This window comes from Cyanistes caeruleus, chromosome 7, assembly GCF_971803275.1.
Source record: "Cyanistes caeruleus chromosome 7, bCyaCae1.hap1.1, whole genome shotgun sequence".
Lineage (NCBI taxonomy): Eukaryota > Metazoa > Chordata > Aves > Passeriformes > Paridae > Cyanistes > Cyanistes caeruleus.
Window position 1 is genome coordinate 14,192,652 of NC_141707.1, and position 16,115 is coordinate 14,208,766.

General features: G+C 44.3%; 1 protein-coding gene across 27 annotated transcripts in view; it reads right to left on the reverse strand.

The window, feature by feature from the left end:
• The window catches only part of SATB2 (SATB homeobox 2), a 225,522-nt gene that overhangs the window by 3,601 nt on the left and 205,806 nt on the right, over positions 1-16,115 (reverse strand). The window lies entirely within an intron of this gene.

Genomic DNA, 16,115 nt, shown 5'->3' on the forward strand with positions numbered 1-16,115 from the left:
AGGAAAAAAAAAAGTAGAAGTGCAGAGATTTGTTAGGGTTTCCCTTCTCTCAAGAGAGACAGCATAGTCAATGCTGTTGCTTCACATAGGTGGCTTTAATGTGTCTCCTGAACAGATTTCTCTGTATTACATCTGTAGTAATTTCACTAGTTGAGGAGCTCTGAGTTCAAATAATTATAGCCCTCCATTCTGAGACACCCTCTGGGCAAACACACTTTGCAGTCTTGTAACAGATTTTCACCCACAGTATCTCCTTTTTGGCAAGTTTAAAGAAAGCATATGTAGCTCTTAATCTTCCTAACAGCCACTTAAAATGACTAAGAAAGGGCCTCGTGTAGCCCTTATTCCAGGGGTAAAAAATACCTGCTCTGATTTGTTCGAAACACAGAGGAGCTCCATATGCTTTCTTTAAAACCAAATCTATACAAGAGAGATTAACAGAAAAAATCCCCTACAGGACTGGAGCTGTATTTGCCCAGAGGTTTCTTCAGATGCAGGGAAATAATTATTAGAGCTTGACACTCAAAGCTAACAAAATCAATATGGATAACTATTTTCTCCCACAAGTAAGAGGGAATTCTGGCTCTTTAACCAAGAAGAAAATGTCTTTGTTGCAAACAGTAACATCCAGAGAATCAACCCTACATTAAAGCTCTCTAATGAAAAAAACCCCAAAAACACAAAGATAAATAATGGAAATCTGCTGAGAACTTTCACTGAATTTCACACGCATACCGAGCCCCCAGTAAAATGCTACACTAGTCAAGTTATTACCGCAAGAGGGAAGTCCGCTGTGGAATATCAGCCTGTTATGCAAATAAATGAAAAGACTCTGTGCCGAAGAGCCCTTTATTCATTTCCTTCCTCAAACGTTCCTGCCATAACAGTCTGTAGCATCAGCCATCTCTTGTCGCAGCTTTTGGGAAGCGGGTCGCAGTCCCCGGGCACTGCCCATGGCAGCGCGGCCGAGGAGCCGAGCCTGCCGGGGATGCTGTGACAGGCCAGGTCCCTGCTCCCCGCGGGCTGCAGCTCCCCGGGCACACAGGCAGGAGCCGGCACCACGTCCCGGAGCAGCGGGGCTGAGCGAGGGCTGGCAGTGCAGGGACACAGCTGCACATCCTGCTGCTGGCAGCGCTGCCCGCTGTCCCCAGGGGCACAGGCGTGCCAGGACAGCGGCAGGAACAGCCCGGCAAGGAGCAGCTCTGCACGGACAGCCCAGAGCAGGTGCCAGCACAGGACTCGCCACCCTGCGGGCGAGAGCTGAGGCTGGGCAGAAGCGCCACAAACTTGTTTCGCTGCCAGTATGTACGTTTTCCTCCCAAGCACAGAAATACTGAGGGTGCCATAGAAATGGCTAACCAAGGAGCGGGGGGAAAGGGGGAGCTCAAATGGAAATGACAGATACTCTGGTTTATGTTTTATTACATCTCTTGCAATAAAAGAGCATAATGTTCCAATGAATGGAATCGCTCAGCTGCTCTTTGAGGAGTTCTTTTTTGTCCATGGATTGCTTTCAAAGAGAAGGGCTGACGTTTCCAAATAGAGGGTTACAGATGAGGGTGGGATCTGTACCTACGTCAGCAGGGAGCACTGAAAGCAGCAGAGCCCAGGACTGCAGGCTCCCAAGCCCCATAAATTTGTCACACAGACCCTACCTAATCTCCTCTGTTGTGGCTTCTGGTCCCGTCCCCTGACAAAGTAAGGCCCAGAGCAGCCAAAATCAAAAGGATTTAACACCACAAATAAACTGCCAGGGAACTTACAGACAGCGTCACACAAAAGCTGCAAGTAGCATTGCTAATCAGAAGCTGGATTCAAGTAGCATCTAACAGAGATAGAAACACATCCAGAAAGGGTGCGAATTACTCAGTTCATTCTTGTTGGCGTTGGAAAGGGGCTTTTTTTTTCCCTTTTCAGTTGACAAATAGCATGAGAAATGATCCAGCTTGAAAAATGTTACAAGACTTCCAATCAAATATAATGATGAAAAAAAATCCAACAGTACGGGATTCAGCAGCAGTAAAATGTTTAATTTGAAGGAGATGAAGAGATGCCTACAGCATCTATAAAGCAATCAACCAAAGAGAAGGCTGAGTGCGGGAGGGAAGAATAATTTCAATTAACCCTTCCTTTTCCAGAGTGACCTCTCCACCTTCTCCAGAAGAGAAAATGCAAAAGCTGGGGATTATCAGTGTAAAATGCTAGAAAAACGTATTTTATTTTATCTCCTGTTATCCTAGGTAATGAAAAAAAAAAAGCAACCTAAACGTGCTCTTCTAACAGACCAATCTCATTGTTTCATTAACTTCTGGGGGTTTTCTCTGGATTGCCAGTGAGATTAAAAAAGGATTTCAGACACACTGTATTTTTCAGCCACAGAACTTTAGCCATATAGAGAGAGATGGATAAATGCACAGAATATCCTTCAGATCTGGGCTGTGGTCAGTTTTACAATTCCTTCTGACCAGACAGGCTATTTAGCACAAAAGAGAACACTTTTCTATGCAAACCAGATCAAATGCTGAGCATATGGTACAATATGAAATCTAAATTACCTTTATGTTAAATATTTGCTTTAAACTACACTTGATTGACGAGCATGCTGGCCAATTTGAGTGATTGGCTTACTTCATGTCTGGCTCTGCATGCTACAGCCTCAGAGGAAATGGACCATTATTGCAGTTCCAGATTTTCAGATCTTGGGTCATTATTAGGCTCCCACATCTCCAGGTAAAATTTCCAGCATCTTCACACACTGCTGTGCACACCCTGCCGTATCACTTTGGGTTTTGGGTCAGTGCTGCTCTGCCTCTGCACTGCCAAGGAGGAAACATCACTGATCTTCCATGTACAGGGTGCATTTCCCAGCACAGGTGAACCCTCCGTGGTGGCTGGACCTACCACAAAGCACCATGTACATGATGGGCTTCTGAGATAAGGGATAACAACAATGGCATGCTCAGCTCTCCTTTCCCCAGGAAAGCTGGTGCTGGGCTCAGAAGGGTGCACTTTGTGGCACAGATGCCCCACGCCCCCCTTCCCCACTCCCATTTCCGTCCCCCATGCCCTTCCCCACTGCTCCCCAGCCACAGGTGGGACAACCTCCTCCTTCTCCTCCACAAGCCAGCACCATCTGGAGTTGACTTCCCTTCCTTTTCCTGACTTCCTATCTACTTTCAAATCAAATGTGAAGATACAGATTTCCTTCCATGCCCAGAGGACTTATTAATTTCATTCCTTCGAGAGATTTAACTTTTAAACTCTATAGGCATGGCTGCCTTTCAACATTTGAGAGCAGAGCATCTCTGGAAGATGCTGCTTCATGAAGGTTCATTCAGGTAGACTTTCTCCTCACAGACAAACTTAGCTTTTTGAAACAAATTCACCAGCCTTGGTAGAACGCTTGTAAGAAAATGACTGTGATGGAAGTTGACTTTAAATGATAAAGTGACTGGTCTTAGATCGCACTGTACTGAAATATGATTTGAAGGCTGCAATGAAAAGCAGCTGGAAGCCATGTGTAAAATATAATAGTACATGCCTACAGGGAAGGAAGTGAGATATTGAATGATTAAATTTAGGAGAGTATATAATGTACTGTATCATTACGGGGGTGATCAGGATTATTTGTAATAAGCTAAGGGTTTGTGGTCCATCTAAAATCCAAAGAATTATCGGGGGAAGGGACTGTTGCACTGTTTTACACACATCCACTTCCCATGTCTCCATGTGCTCCCACAGAAGAAACCTGACTTTGGCATTCCCACAGAAAAGAGGTGAGCAAACTCAAACTGAAAGATGAACGTCATGTAACTGCAGTCTGTGCCTGTACTGTATTTAATTTTGGCTGGATTCACTATGCCACTGATGTTTGTTTCCATTTCCACCCACTTTCTAGCTAGAGCTACACACGTGACGGTGAGTGGCTGAGGGAGCCAAGCAGGATGCTCGAGCAGGGAACACACACACACCCGGACACCACCAGCAGTGGGGCACCAGCTGACAGCACTGGCTCGGTGACAGGTCACCCTCCATTGCCTGGACAGACTCTGCATCACGCTGGAGTCAGGAACTGCATTTCTATGTGAAAACCCCAAGCTCTTTTGTTTCCTAGTGTGGTTCTTCCCTTCCTTTTGCAGAGAGGATCGGTCGTGTGAGCTCCCTTCCGCTGGGATTTGCTGAGATGATGAGGTGCCCCTTGCAAAGAGAAGCACCAAAAATGTTACATTCTTGAAAGACTGTGCATTTGCAACAGAGACTGCCCTTGCTGAACAGACACCACCTGCCTCTGTGCACAGACAGCGTGAGCACTGACAGGTACCTTGATGGCATGTGGTTGTCAGTAGAAATTTTGATAACCTGAACCCACAAGGAGCTAAGTTGAATGGATTTGCCTTCTCTTTGCCAGAGGAGGTTTAGATTGGGTATTAGTGAGAGGGTTGTAGAGCATTGGAACAAGCTACCCAGGGAAGTGCTGGAGTCACCATCCCTAGAGGTACTTAAAATATGTGTAGATGTAGGTGGCACTTAGCAAGATATGGTTTAGTGGTGGACTTGGCATTGGTGGGTTAATGGTTGGACTCAATAATCTTACAGGTCTTTTCCAGAACAAATAATTCTACCAATCTATTCTCAGTGGTGGGAAGGGGTCTCACCCTTCTGTTTTTCTTCACCTTTACATTGTTCCCATAGTAACACTGTATCACATCAAGGACTTCCACGCCAAAGACAGCAAGATTTTAGCCTGCTTAAGGACCCCAAAATTAAGCTAGAGAGAAGAGACACATACTACAAAACATAGGTCCAGAACCTTCATTTCGTATAGCAGTCATCTATTACTGTCCTTCAAGCAAGCGTTCACTGCTCATCAGCTGGAGTTTGACCAGTCTGACCCTATGCAAAAACAATTCACCACACCCCTCCTGTCAGCAAGCCACTGGAAAAGCTCCTTCCCCGAGGCCAGCTGAACTCAAAGGCAGGATGGAAGACAGGCCTAAACAAGGTCTTCAGCTGCATTTTACTGAGCAACACCTCACCTCTGTAAGCTGAGAGCCCCAGGCAGTGTCCAGCTATCCTGGTAAGTTTACTGAAGAGACAAACTCCCTTTTGTTACAAAAAAACCTTATACCAAGGAGACACTGTCGCTCTTACCAGAGTTTACAGGACTAATCTGCAGGAGATTATCTATTCAAATGAACAGCCTTACACTCCCTAGCCCCGGTCTCTCTTCACATATAGAAATGTGCAAGAAGAGAAGAGAGGCAGCAGCTGCCATAACCAAGCCTCCCCCCCGACAGCCTCCCAGGCCGGGGCTCGCAGGGCTAAGAACATTAATTACACACAATCACTGTGCCAAGACTCTTTACAGGTTTCTAGGAATGTCTGTACAAGAAACTGTAGCAGAAGTTACAATTTGCACCTGTGTTCATTTCTTTCCTATTAAAAATGTGAGTCTTAAGTCTACTCTTTTTTCTTCCCTTGCAAAAATACATTCATTTAGGTAAACACTGCAGCACTAGTCGCAGCACCAAAGGAAGTATTTTCTTTGGGCTCATTCTCAGAGTGATTTCACACCTTGACACCATAAAGCTGTGTTAAAGACTGTGGTTTAGTTTCCTTGCTTTTCTTGGATTATACAGTATCCTAAGGTCAAAACTCAGGGAAATCCAAAACTGTTATTAAAAAAGAAAAAGTATCTATGAAGTGATGACAAATTGCAGACTACAGGTGTTAGATTACATTTTGACTCCAGGCAGGTTTAATATACTTTAGTTTCCTTTTACAATTGCCCTTAGCAGGTACTGTTATCGGTAAGGGATTTAAAAAAATATATGGTACTCAATAAAAGAAGACCGTGTCAAAAGAAATCAATATGAGCGTGCAAAATGGTAGGAAGTCTGACATGGATAAATATGTTCACTTTCATCTAACTTCAGTCTGAGCTTCTTTTAATTTTGTAGCTCAAATGCTGGCCACACATCCTGTGCATTTTCCAATGCAGCTCAGTAATTGCTTCACAAGAGTAAACACCCTTATTAGAGATAATTAAAATACTTGTCTGTGATATGATGTACCCCATCTCATGAACGCCAGACTAACCAGCCAACAGGAACTGGCAGCTACACTGCCTGGTAAGCCAGCAGCTCTGGGTACCATTCATTTTGTCTGCAAAGCAGTCACATGCTAAAAAAAACCCCAAATATTCAGGCCTTTCCTATCACCCTTCATCTGCTTCTGACCACCAGTGCAGCCAGAATATCAGATCAGACAAACCCTGTGTCGTAAGTCTATCAGCTCTGAGGTACAATTCACACTCTGAGCTACACAAAAAGGGACTTAGAGAGGACTCTTGAGGAGAGGAATGAGTTCCACAGGGAACCCGAAGTCAAAGGCAAGTTTGGTTTCCAGGCTGGAATGTAAGCTGGTTGAAGTGATTCATTTCAACATCTTTGGAGCACACTCGCCACATGCTTCTCTTTGCTTTATGGCAGCTGCCTTGCTCAAGGGCAGGAAATAGGCAGGGATTTGAAAGCATGGCAAGACACTGAACACCCACCCTCTGAAACAGCAGCCCCATCCTACAATTCTCCAGGGCCAAACTATCAAAAATGGTCAAAAAGTTGACAAAAAAGACAACAGGAATTAAAAAAAGAGGGAAAAACCCACAAAATTTTCAGTTGTACATTGCTTTTGGCATCCCACACAGTGATAAGTATAAGCAAAACATAATTAATCTTGACTTGAAGGCAGGGGGAAGGTGTCTCTCCCCCTCTCCAGCACACACTGCTCCCATTAATGCTAACGGGAGCTTACCATGCATCAAAGAGCAAATCCACCACAAAACATTTTTAAGCGCTATCATCACTGGAGATAAAATATAAATTACAGCCTGATTACACAGCACTGCTAAGAGGCCACATGTGCAGCATAGCTTGCAATGACAACTTCAGATGACCAGATAACTTTGGGACAGGTCTAAGAGGTTACTGTAAAACATCTGTGCAGAGGAATCTTTCCTTGTCTTTGCTTTCCTTTCAAGAAGCTGTGGCACTGCTGTCTGCACAGTTGTTTGAAGAATGTTTACAAATCAGCTTGACAAAGAGAAAAAAAACTTCTGCCACCACTTGACCACAATCATGATCTTATTCTTCAGTAATGCGTGGTTTATTTCCCTTTCCTGATCTCTGTTAATAGACAGCACGTGCCTACACAATAGCCACTATTTTGTCTGTATAATGTTAAAAAAATAAATCAGAAAACTCTGACAATGCAGAACAGTGTCCCGGTGTTTCCTGGGGTAACTGTTCTCCCTCGAATGCTAACTCAACTCTTCCCACAAAAGCACAGAGGCACAACTTTCATTGCTGTGCAAGTGCTTGAGAACTGGCTGATTTTATGGGGCAGCATAAATGAGCTCATGCTGATGAACATTCATGTATTAGCTCTGGATTTCCCATCCTGGGCTGGTTCAAGCCAGATCCTTGAGTTCACTGAAGAGTAGCTGCAACCAGCATGGGGTACCTCTTCCTCTAATACCTGGCTGCAGCCTGGGAGAGCTGCCAGCAGCTCCTGCCCAGCCCTCAGGTGGTGGCAGCACGTACCTCCCACGCCCATACCCACCCGGCCGGATCCATTCCGGCTGCTGCTGGCACAAACCAGGGCGCTGGTGACAGAGCGGCCGATGCGGCCAGGAAGCGTTGCACAACCTCGCTGCAGACTCTCTCCTGAAGGCATCGGTGATGGATGGCTCCATTGTCTGGGGATGGGGCACAGCCAGCACAGCTGGCACAGGGGCCAGTTTGCTGCACCCCTGGCAGGAAGGCAGGACTCTGCTGGCCTTGGAGAAGCCACACGAGTCTCTCCTGCCTGTAACCTGTGGTGGCAAGGCAGCCTCACCCACAAGGGGAAAAGCAGCAGCCTCAGAAACACTGCCCTTCTTCATGGTGATGCTGAGTAGAGACCCTCAAGTGGGACTTTTAACACCTGTGTGCACCTTGAGGGCCACAAACCTTCCAGTTAACCCTCACCTTCTCCAAAACAAGACCATGAGCTTTGTGGGCCTCTGACTTGCCTCTTCTGTGCTTTCTCTCACAGTTCTAGAAAGGCTCTCTGGGGTGCTGTGGTGTGCAGAGCTTTGCTTAGCACTTTCCACATAGAGCCTGAGCTTGGTTTTGGCTGAAGGGAGGGTCTGACAAGGATTTCAAGTCAGTTCTGCATTTCCCCATCCCAACCCTGATAAGCCTAATGAGGAGCTGGCAGAATGCCACAAGAACTAAGGAGGCAGCAAAAGGGCCTTTGGTTTGGTTTTCTGCAGACAAAACACTTTGGGTGTCCTCTATGCTTTCTTGTTGAAATAGCACTACACATATTCTTCTTTTCTTTTGAAAATCAGAGGAGTATTTGTGGGCAGTGTGAGCAAGATCTTCCCTGACAAGCCCCAACCTAGAGCCATGCTTAAGGTTAAGCTCTAAACCCCTAACTATGGTGGCATGAATGGCGCCACTATAATCATGTTGTTTTCCAGTTACTCAGACCAGGAGAAGGCACTGCATTATTTCAGGAAGGTTATGTTTGGATTAGACACTGGATTCTGGTGGGGGGGTAATTATTTGTCCCATCAAACTGTTTTAGGTCCTTATAGATGGCTATTTGGGGTTTCAAGAATACCCAACTGTACTGCTAATTTTTACAATGGGAGCAGTTAGAAGTCAGGAGAACCTGACTGTTATGGTTAGTGAAAATAGCAGATTTGTGCTGATAAAACACTACTCAGCATGTTTTTTGGCTTTTGAGATGTAACCACCAATGCACTTAATAACAGGACTTGTGCAAACTATACTGTGTGAATCAAACACATAAAAGTATAAAGATTCCTTTTTTTAGAAAGCAAGTCTTAAAAAGTGCATTATAATCAACTACCATGGTAAAAGCAAAATATCCAGTACTACCACACACACAACTGGCATAATGTGCTTTATTATACCCTTAGTTTGAAACCGGGTAAATAAAAATCAAATAGCCAAAGTACAGTCTCCTGCATAGATTAGGTCACTGAAGACAGGATGCCTCAGAGAATTACATCTGAAATCCTTCGTCCTCCTCATTAAGCTCTAGAAAAGGTGAGCATGTGAGAAGACAGAGGGAGCTACCCTGGCATCTCATTCCCATGCTGAGCTCCACATCTCACTATCTGACCTGTACCTATTTTACAGACTCTGGATGCTGGTAGAAAATGACTTTGTGGAAAGTCAACAGCTTGTGCAATTTATATTCAGTTTTTTAGTTCATTTTTAATAAAACAGTTTAATTTAAGGCCAGAGGGGCAGTATTAGGACAAAGCAGAAGATGACATTGTTATGGCCCTGGGATCCATCCAGCTTTGCTGCTGGCTGCTGTGGGGAACTCCATGGACTGCTCTGTCCACGGCTGGCTACACAGACGTAACCACTGGGGTAAAGCTCACACTTCACACAAGCCTGCAGCTACTGTAGGTCTATGTGCAAGGAGCCCCAGCTTTTGCTAGAAATGCAGAACACCATTCTCTGCTTCAATAAGGTTGGGATTGTGTAGCATTTTTCAGTCAAAAATCTTCGGTCAAAAATGTTGACTGAGTGACATCAAAGTATTGACTAAGTCTACTTTGCCAAACTGCTTGCCTGGGGCAGCAGAGGGGTGAATATTCTGACAAAGTTCAAGCAGTGGTTTAGGCATTTTTTCATGAAACAGCATATTCTGGTTGCTTTTATTCAGAAAAACTTTTGCTCTTCGAATTCCTCCTATTTCCCTTCAAAGCATTATGTTGCTTGTTGCTCTAAACTGCCGCAAACCTTTTTTTTTTTTTTTTTTTTCTATTTGAACTGAAAATAATAATTTAGAAAGGACCGACATATTTTTTCTTTCAGCATTTCAGAGATGTCAGCAACCTCTTTAACTCAGCTCAAGCAGTTCTATAGCTGTAGGCTGTACCACCCAAGAAAGAGCAGCTCACAGCCATCTACCCACCTACTTCCTTCACCATCGTATTTACTAAGGGTTGTACTGATGGGAGCTCTGCAAAATGTGATGCAGTTTATAAAAGGAGATGGATGTGACTCTTTTCTATCTCAAAATCCAATAAAGCTTATGATTTTTATTGCATGTGGGAGTCCTTTTGTCAATGTAACACTGATTAGCAGCTTGGCCAGTAAGTCTGATAAAACCAGAAGATACTTCCAAATACATTCTGGCCAGAGACACCTGGGAGCAAAGTGTGAGTGTTGCAGCTGATGGCCCCAGGGTCACACATGTACCTTGGGATTCCTTCACTGGTTCTGTCCTGTCTGGCCATGGTTTTGTTCCATTCTCTCCAGAAATAACTATTCCAAACCTCTCTTATCCTTTAATCTTCCTGAAAAGGGGGCATCATCTCAAAACTCTTCCTGTCCCCTTTCCAACATGCATGAATGAAGACAAAAGATTTACAGTCTGCCTTGGGCAGGAGTCCAGACTAGACTTTAACGGATCCCAAACATAGCAATGCAGCATTCTTACTCTTCATCTCATTTATACAAGGGAACACCAGGAATAACATTACTCCAAGTCAGCAGTGCTTCCCTGGTGCTAATCAGGCCATTAAAAAGGCATAAGCAGTTTGTTTGACACAGAGGGACAAAGAGAACCACAGAAATTAATCAAAACCAGGGAAAAATTAGAGATTAAAAGTAAGAATACTCCTTCCAGCAAACCACAGTCTGAGTGTATAAGTGGCTAAAAAACACAATCACTGCAAATCTAAAGACAAAAAAATGTCTCCTGACTGCATGAAATGTAAATTAAACTTGCTCTGATACAGAAGCATTTACTTCACATGGCAGTTACTCGCTGTTGTCAGGAAATCCAGACCCCTGTGCTGCAAACAAGAGCTGCCAAAGCTGACCCTCCCTGATCTCTCCTATGGAAAACACACACGCTCAGAGTCAACAGTTGGAGGGAAAGGAAGAAAAACCCAAATGCGGCAGACTTGCTAGAAGAGATTTCCATGGAGGTTTCCTCCCCAAATAAGCAGATGGTTTCCAGTTAGTCAGGGTCAGGGACTGCCCGTGTGGTTTCCTGCCTCCTTGCCTTTGTAGCTTATCTGGGCCTCATCAGATATACAGTCCGAAAAAATTAGAATGGCTAAGTACAGGAATTAGGGAAACTAAATACAAATGAGCTCTGGTCTGCACTTGTGCAGAGGAGCAGGGGAATCTGTGCCCGCGGGTGCTGACCCCTCTGCCGGGGCAGCCACTGCACTGATGTGCACAGCTGGGCTGCAGCACTGCACATCTGCAGGGGCCGGGCCAGGTCTCGTTAGTGCCGCAGTGCCTCTCCAGGCACCAAAGCCGTGCCTGACTCCATCCAAAACACCCTCGGCAACAGCCCAGCTGCTTTGAAAATACCCCTGACGTCAGTTTACAACCCTGCCTGCTTTAACCGTGGTGCCGGTGCCCGGCGGCAGCCCAGCCCCATGGCCTATTCCCAGCTCCATGGACCATTCCCAGCCCAGTCCCATGGCCTATTCCCAGCTCCATGGACCATTCCCAGCCCAGCCCCATGGACCATTCCCAGCCCAGCCCCATGGCCTATTCCCAGCCCAGTCCCATGGCCTATTCCCAGCCCAGCCCCATGGCCTATTCCCAGCCCAGCTCCATGGCCTATTCCCAGCCCAGTCCCATGGCCTATTCCCAGCCCAGCCCTATGGCCTATTCCCAGCCCAGCCCCATGGCCTATTCCCAGCCCAGCCCCATGGACTATTCCCAGCCCAGCCCCATGGACTATTCCCAGCCCAGCCCCATGGACTATTCCCAGCCCAGCCCCATGGACTATTCCCAGCCCAGCCCCATGGACTATTCCCAGCCCAGCCCCATGGACTATTCCCAGCTCCATGGACTATTCCCAGCCCAGCCCCATGGCCTATTCCCAGCCCAGCCCCATGGCCTATTCCCAGCCCCACTGGCAGCACAGTGCATGGCTATAAGATTTGCAAAGCTCCAGGCACACGCTGGCTCTTGTAACGCTGTGCATGGGAGCAAAGCAGAACTCCACCAGGAATGTATGCACAAGCTGCCATATGGAAAGGGCATTCTCAAATTAAACCCTGAAACCCAGATGAGATCTGAGGGAAGGACAGTTTCACTTAAAGGAAATGTCTGAGGTCAACCAGCAATTAACTGAAAGGTTCTGATTGAATACACTATTGACTGCGCTCACATCAGACAGCTTCCTGTTTATTATACCTTATGGGCTGTCTAGGTGCCAAGACATTAAGCTGTCAATAATCTATTAATACTAAACAGCTCCTCCCTCCTTACTCCCCCCTTGCAAATCCTCTTAGGCTAAGAAACTGCACTAAAAAGATGGAAATTTTTGAAGTGAGATGGAAATGAGCTTTTTAGGGTATTTCTTTGCTTGGTTCCAGCTGAAAGTACAGCAACATTCATAAACAATATAACACGCAGTCTATAACTACATGGAAAAAATTGTGTTAAAAAAAATCAGCCATGATTGAGACCATATCCTGAAATCTGGCTTTCTTTTCCAAGCCATCTTTAAACAGTCTAAGTTAAATTTAATTAACAATTTACAACAAGGAGAGAGAAGTTATTTAAAGACAGGCCTACAGGTCCTTAACATTCAGTGTCTGGGAAACAGTTGTATATAAAAAAAAGTTTTAATGAATTTAATAGAGAAAAGCACTTTAATTAAATGCTGTCAAAGAGGATTGTATTAATGACTGCACACAAAGGAATTTAAAGCAAGCCAAGTATATTTAGCAAATAGGAAGTAGGCTTTCAGAGGCTGCAACTATTTATGTTTCTGCCATTGCAATGCATCTAGGAGATCGTGTTGCCAATTGAAAGCAGTTATGTTATTAGATATGATTTTATTTATTATGGATTATTAAAATTTCAAATGCTGTAGGGAATACATTTATTTCACTTCTCAAATGAAAGAACAAAGATATTTCCTCCTTGTTCAGTAAGAGGAAAATTAGGAGAGGAAATAAATAATAAATAATAATAATAACTTAGCACTTAACTAGTAAAGTGCTGTCCAGACAGATCTTTTTATGGGGCTTGTTGAGTCCTGAAATTTTAGTGTGTCTCTTTCTTTCTGTTACAACTGGATGAAGTCACAGCTGATACCACAGCTTCCCTCAACACAGTACAGGAAGAGTAGATAGCTCTTATTTCTTGTGGGTACCAGGGACTTCTGTGATACCCTGCATGGTTCAACTCTAAGAACTACCAAAATCCCAACAAAAGGAATCCTGCTGCCAAGCTTTTGCCAGCAAGACTCAGAATACCAAGGTTTTCCAGACCTAACCATGAGACAGCCACATATCGCTCATAAAAAAACAGAACAATTCTGGCTGTGCATTAAGACTTTGTGCACTATGTGCTCACTTTCCTCAACATCTGTGTGATAGGACCTGTAGCAGAAAGGAAGGGGCTCTTCACAACCCTCTCTGCCTTCGTGCCTTGCATTCAAGTGTGGCACATCAAATAGGCATGGCCTAATAAGTGCAAAATGTAGAGCTTCAAAACATAAATCTGAGGGAAAAACAACTAGAAAATAAAAGGGTGCCAACATTATTTTGGATTATAATGGCACAATGTGTAAAACTAAATTTAGCCTCAATTGGAAATAGAGGAATGTTTTTTTAACACAAATTTAATGAGATGGCTGGGTCTGTAATATCCAGGATGTGTTCTGTGATTTACCACATCCTTTTTGCCATATGTAATGGTAAGAGGTTAATAATGATTTTAGATGATTCAAACTTCCAAATGTTCCACCAGAGGCACCTTATACATGCTTGTATTCCTTTGTTTCTGAACACCAAACCCTTTTTAAGTTAGGCACCACAATGGGAATTAGTCCCAAATTACTGGTTTCTAAATGTAGTTATTTGTAGTTAAGATTTTCATCTTCTCATTTGCAACATGAAGAACTGAGTAGAACTGGGAGAGAAATCATTGGAAAGGAGGCACAAGGGGATACCAACTTCCTTTCACAATGTGAGTAGCATCATAAATAGTGAAGTTTAATTTTCTAAATACATTATCTGATTTTTGTTTAAGACTTTAATAAAGATCATGTGTGATGTGTGTAGCCTTTGTTGTTCCACAGCTAGGGATCTTGCAAACAGCTTCGCTTTGTCTGTGCCAAGATATTTTGGAATATTCTTTGAAACACTGTAAGCATAGATGACTGTGAGAAAAAATATGTGCTACTGTACTTCTGGATACTTGATGCGTGAGAATAGTGCATGCACACAAAAACACTTCTCCTTTCAATCTGCAATTCCTGTAAAAGTCCATATAAACGTGGAACAATGTACACAATATACTGACCCTGGGGGAAAAAAAAACATATATCTGCACACATTACAGTCTCTGGGTATTTTCAGCCATTCAGGGGACAAAAAAAAACCAACCAAAAAACAAAAACCAACCAAAAAAACCCCCAAAACAAACAAACAAAAACAAAAGTAAAAGGATGCAGCAAAGAATTTCCAAAAAAAGACTGGCCCTGGGCAAGGAGACTGACCATCTATGTCCTGCTCTGTCACAGTCTAACTCCCAGCACTGCCCAGAAGCTGCACCATTTCCCTGGAGGATGCTGCCCAACATGGAAGGAAGAGTAGCTCCTTGCTCTTTGAGGGTCAAGCAGTGCAAAGTGCTCCGGTAGCACTACTCTCAATGGTTTCCCTCCCCATGTAACTTTTGTAATTGCCTATCTGCAGAAAAAGACCAGCTGCAATGATCCAGGGCTCTAACTTTAACCTAAGATTTCTGTTGAGAGCCTGAGAATAAAATGTTGCATACAGCCAATAGCCTATAAACATTTACACATCTCTGAAGCCTGAAGTGTGGGGGACATAGAGTAATTATGGAGCATTAAAATTAAAATTAAATTAAAAAGAGCAATATTTTTAACTGCAAAACTTTTCAAATGTAAATGGAACAGAGGCTCATCAAGTGCCTTACCAGCCTTCAAGGTTTGCCTGCTGCTGGCAAGCTTCAAAGGTTATGTGAATTTCAAGAGCTTTATTTAGTGATCTTGCTCTCTATGTTTGCTCATCCTCAACCTACTATGGCTCCTTACAACACTAGCAGCTTAGCATTTACAACGGGGCCAGGACTGTAAGAAATGAGGGCTAAATCTGGTCAAATTGTGTGTGAAAGGGAAAAGGGTGAGACAACAGGGGCCAGAGCTACAGTGATGTCATTTGCTAAAACAACAACTTGTCAGAGCAACACCAACACAAACCACCACCCTGCTGCTTCCTGCCAAGTCTCAGCAGCGCTAAATCTGCACATTCAGATTTTAAGGGAAATTTCTGCCTGGAGCATTTTGCCATGGGAGCCAGGGCAGCCCAAGCAGAGCTGCTCTGGGGCAGCCTCACAGAAAATGTAGCCTCAGAGTCATCTGTATTGCAAGATGCTGCTGAAGAAAAGCACTAGTCATATTCTCAGGGCTCCTTCACATAAGAGTCCCACCTCATTCCTGCCCTGTCCTCAGTTGATCCTGGACCAAATGAAAGCTGTCTGGGAACAGGTGTCACTGGAGTGGCCTCATGCTTTCAGGTTCTGTTCAAATGTGAAAAGGATGTACTATTCTGACAAGACTGAACTTGCCACCACTGAGAAACTTGAAACTCTGCAGTTTACTTCATCTCCCATTTCTAGGGTTAAATGGAACAGTACCAAACCTAAACTGATTTCAGAACAGAGGCAGTTTGGCTTTAATTGCAAGTACACTCCCCACTATCATTCAAGGGAGTAGCAGGCCTAACGTTAATAAAAATCAGCAGCATTTTCAGCCACATTAGATACCCACACTAAACAGAAACAGCTGAAATGGCACAGTAGGCAGGTTTGGCTGTAGCAGTCACAGCTCAGCGCCTTTCCCTGCAATTGTGGTAACTATCAATCACAAGAAGATCTACTGGATACTTCAGAGTCAAATACAAGGGGACTGTTGTATTTGTGCCCCTTTGTCAAACTTGTGCAAGGCTCCTGAACTATTGTAACCCATCAGAAAAATGGCATGCACCAAGAGGATGGAGAAGCAGAGCATGCAGCCACAGC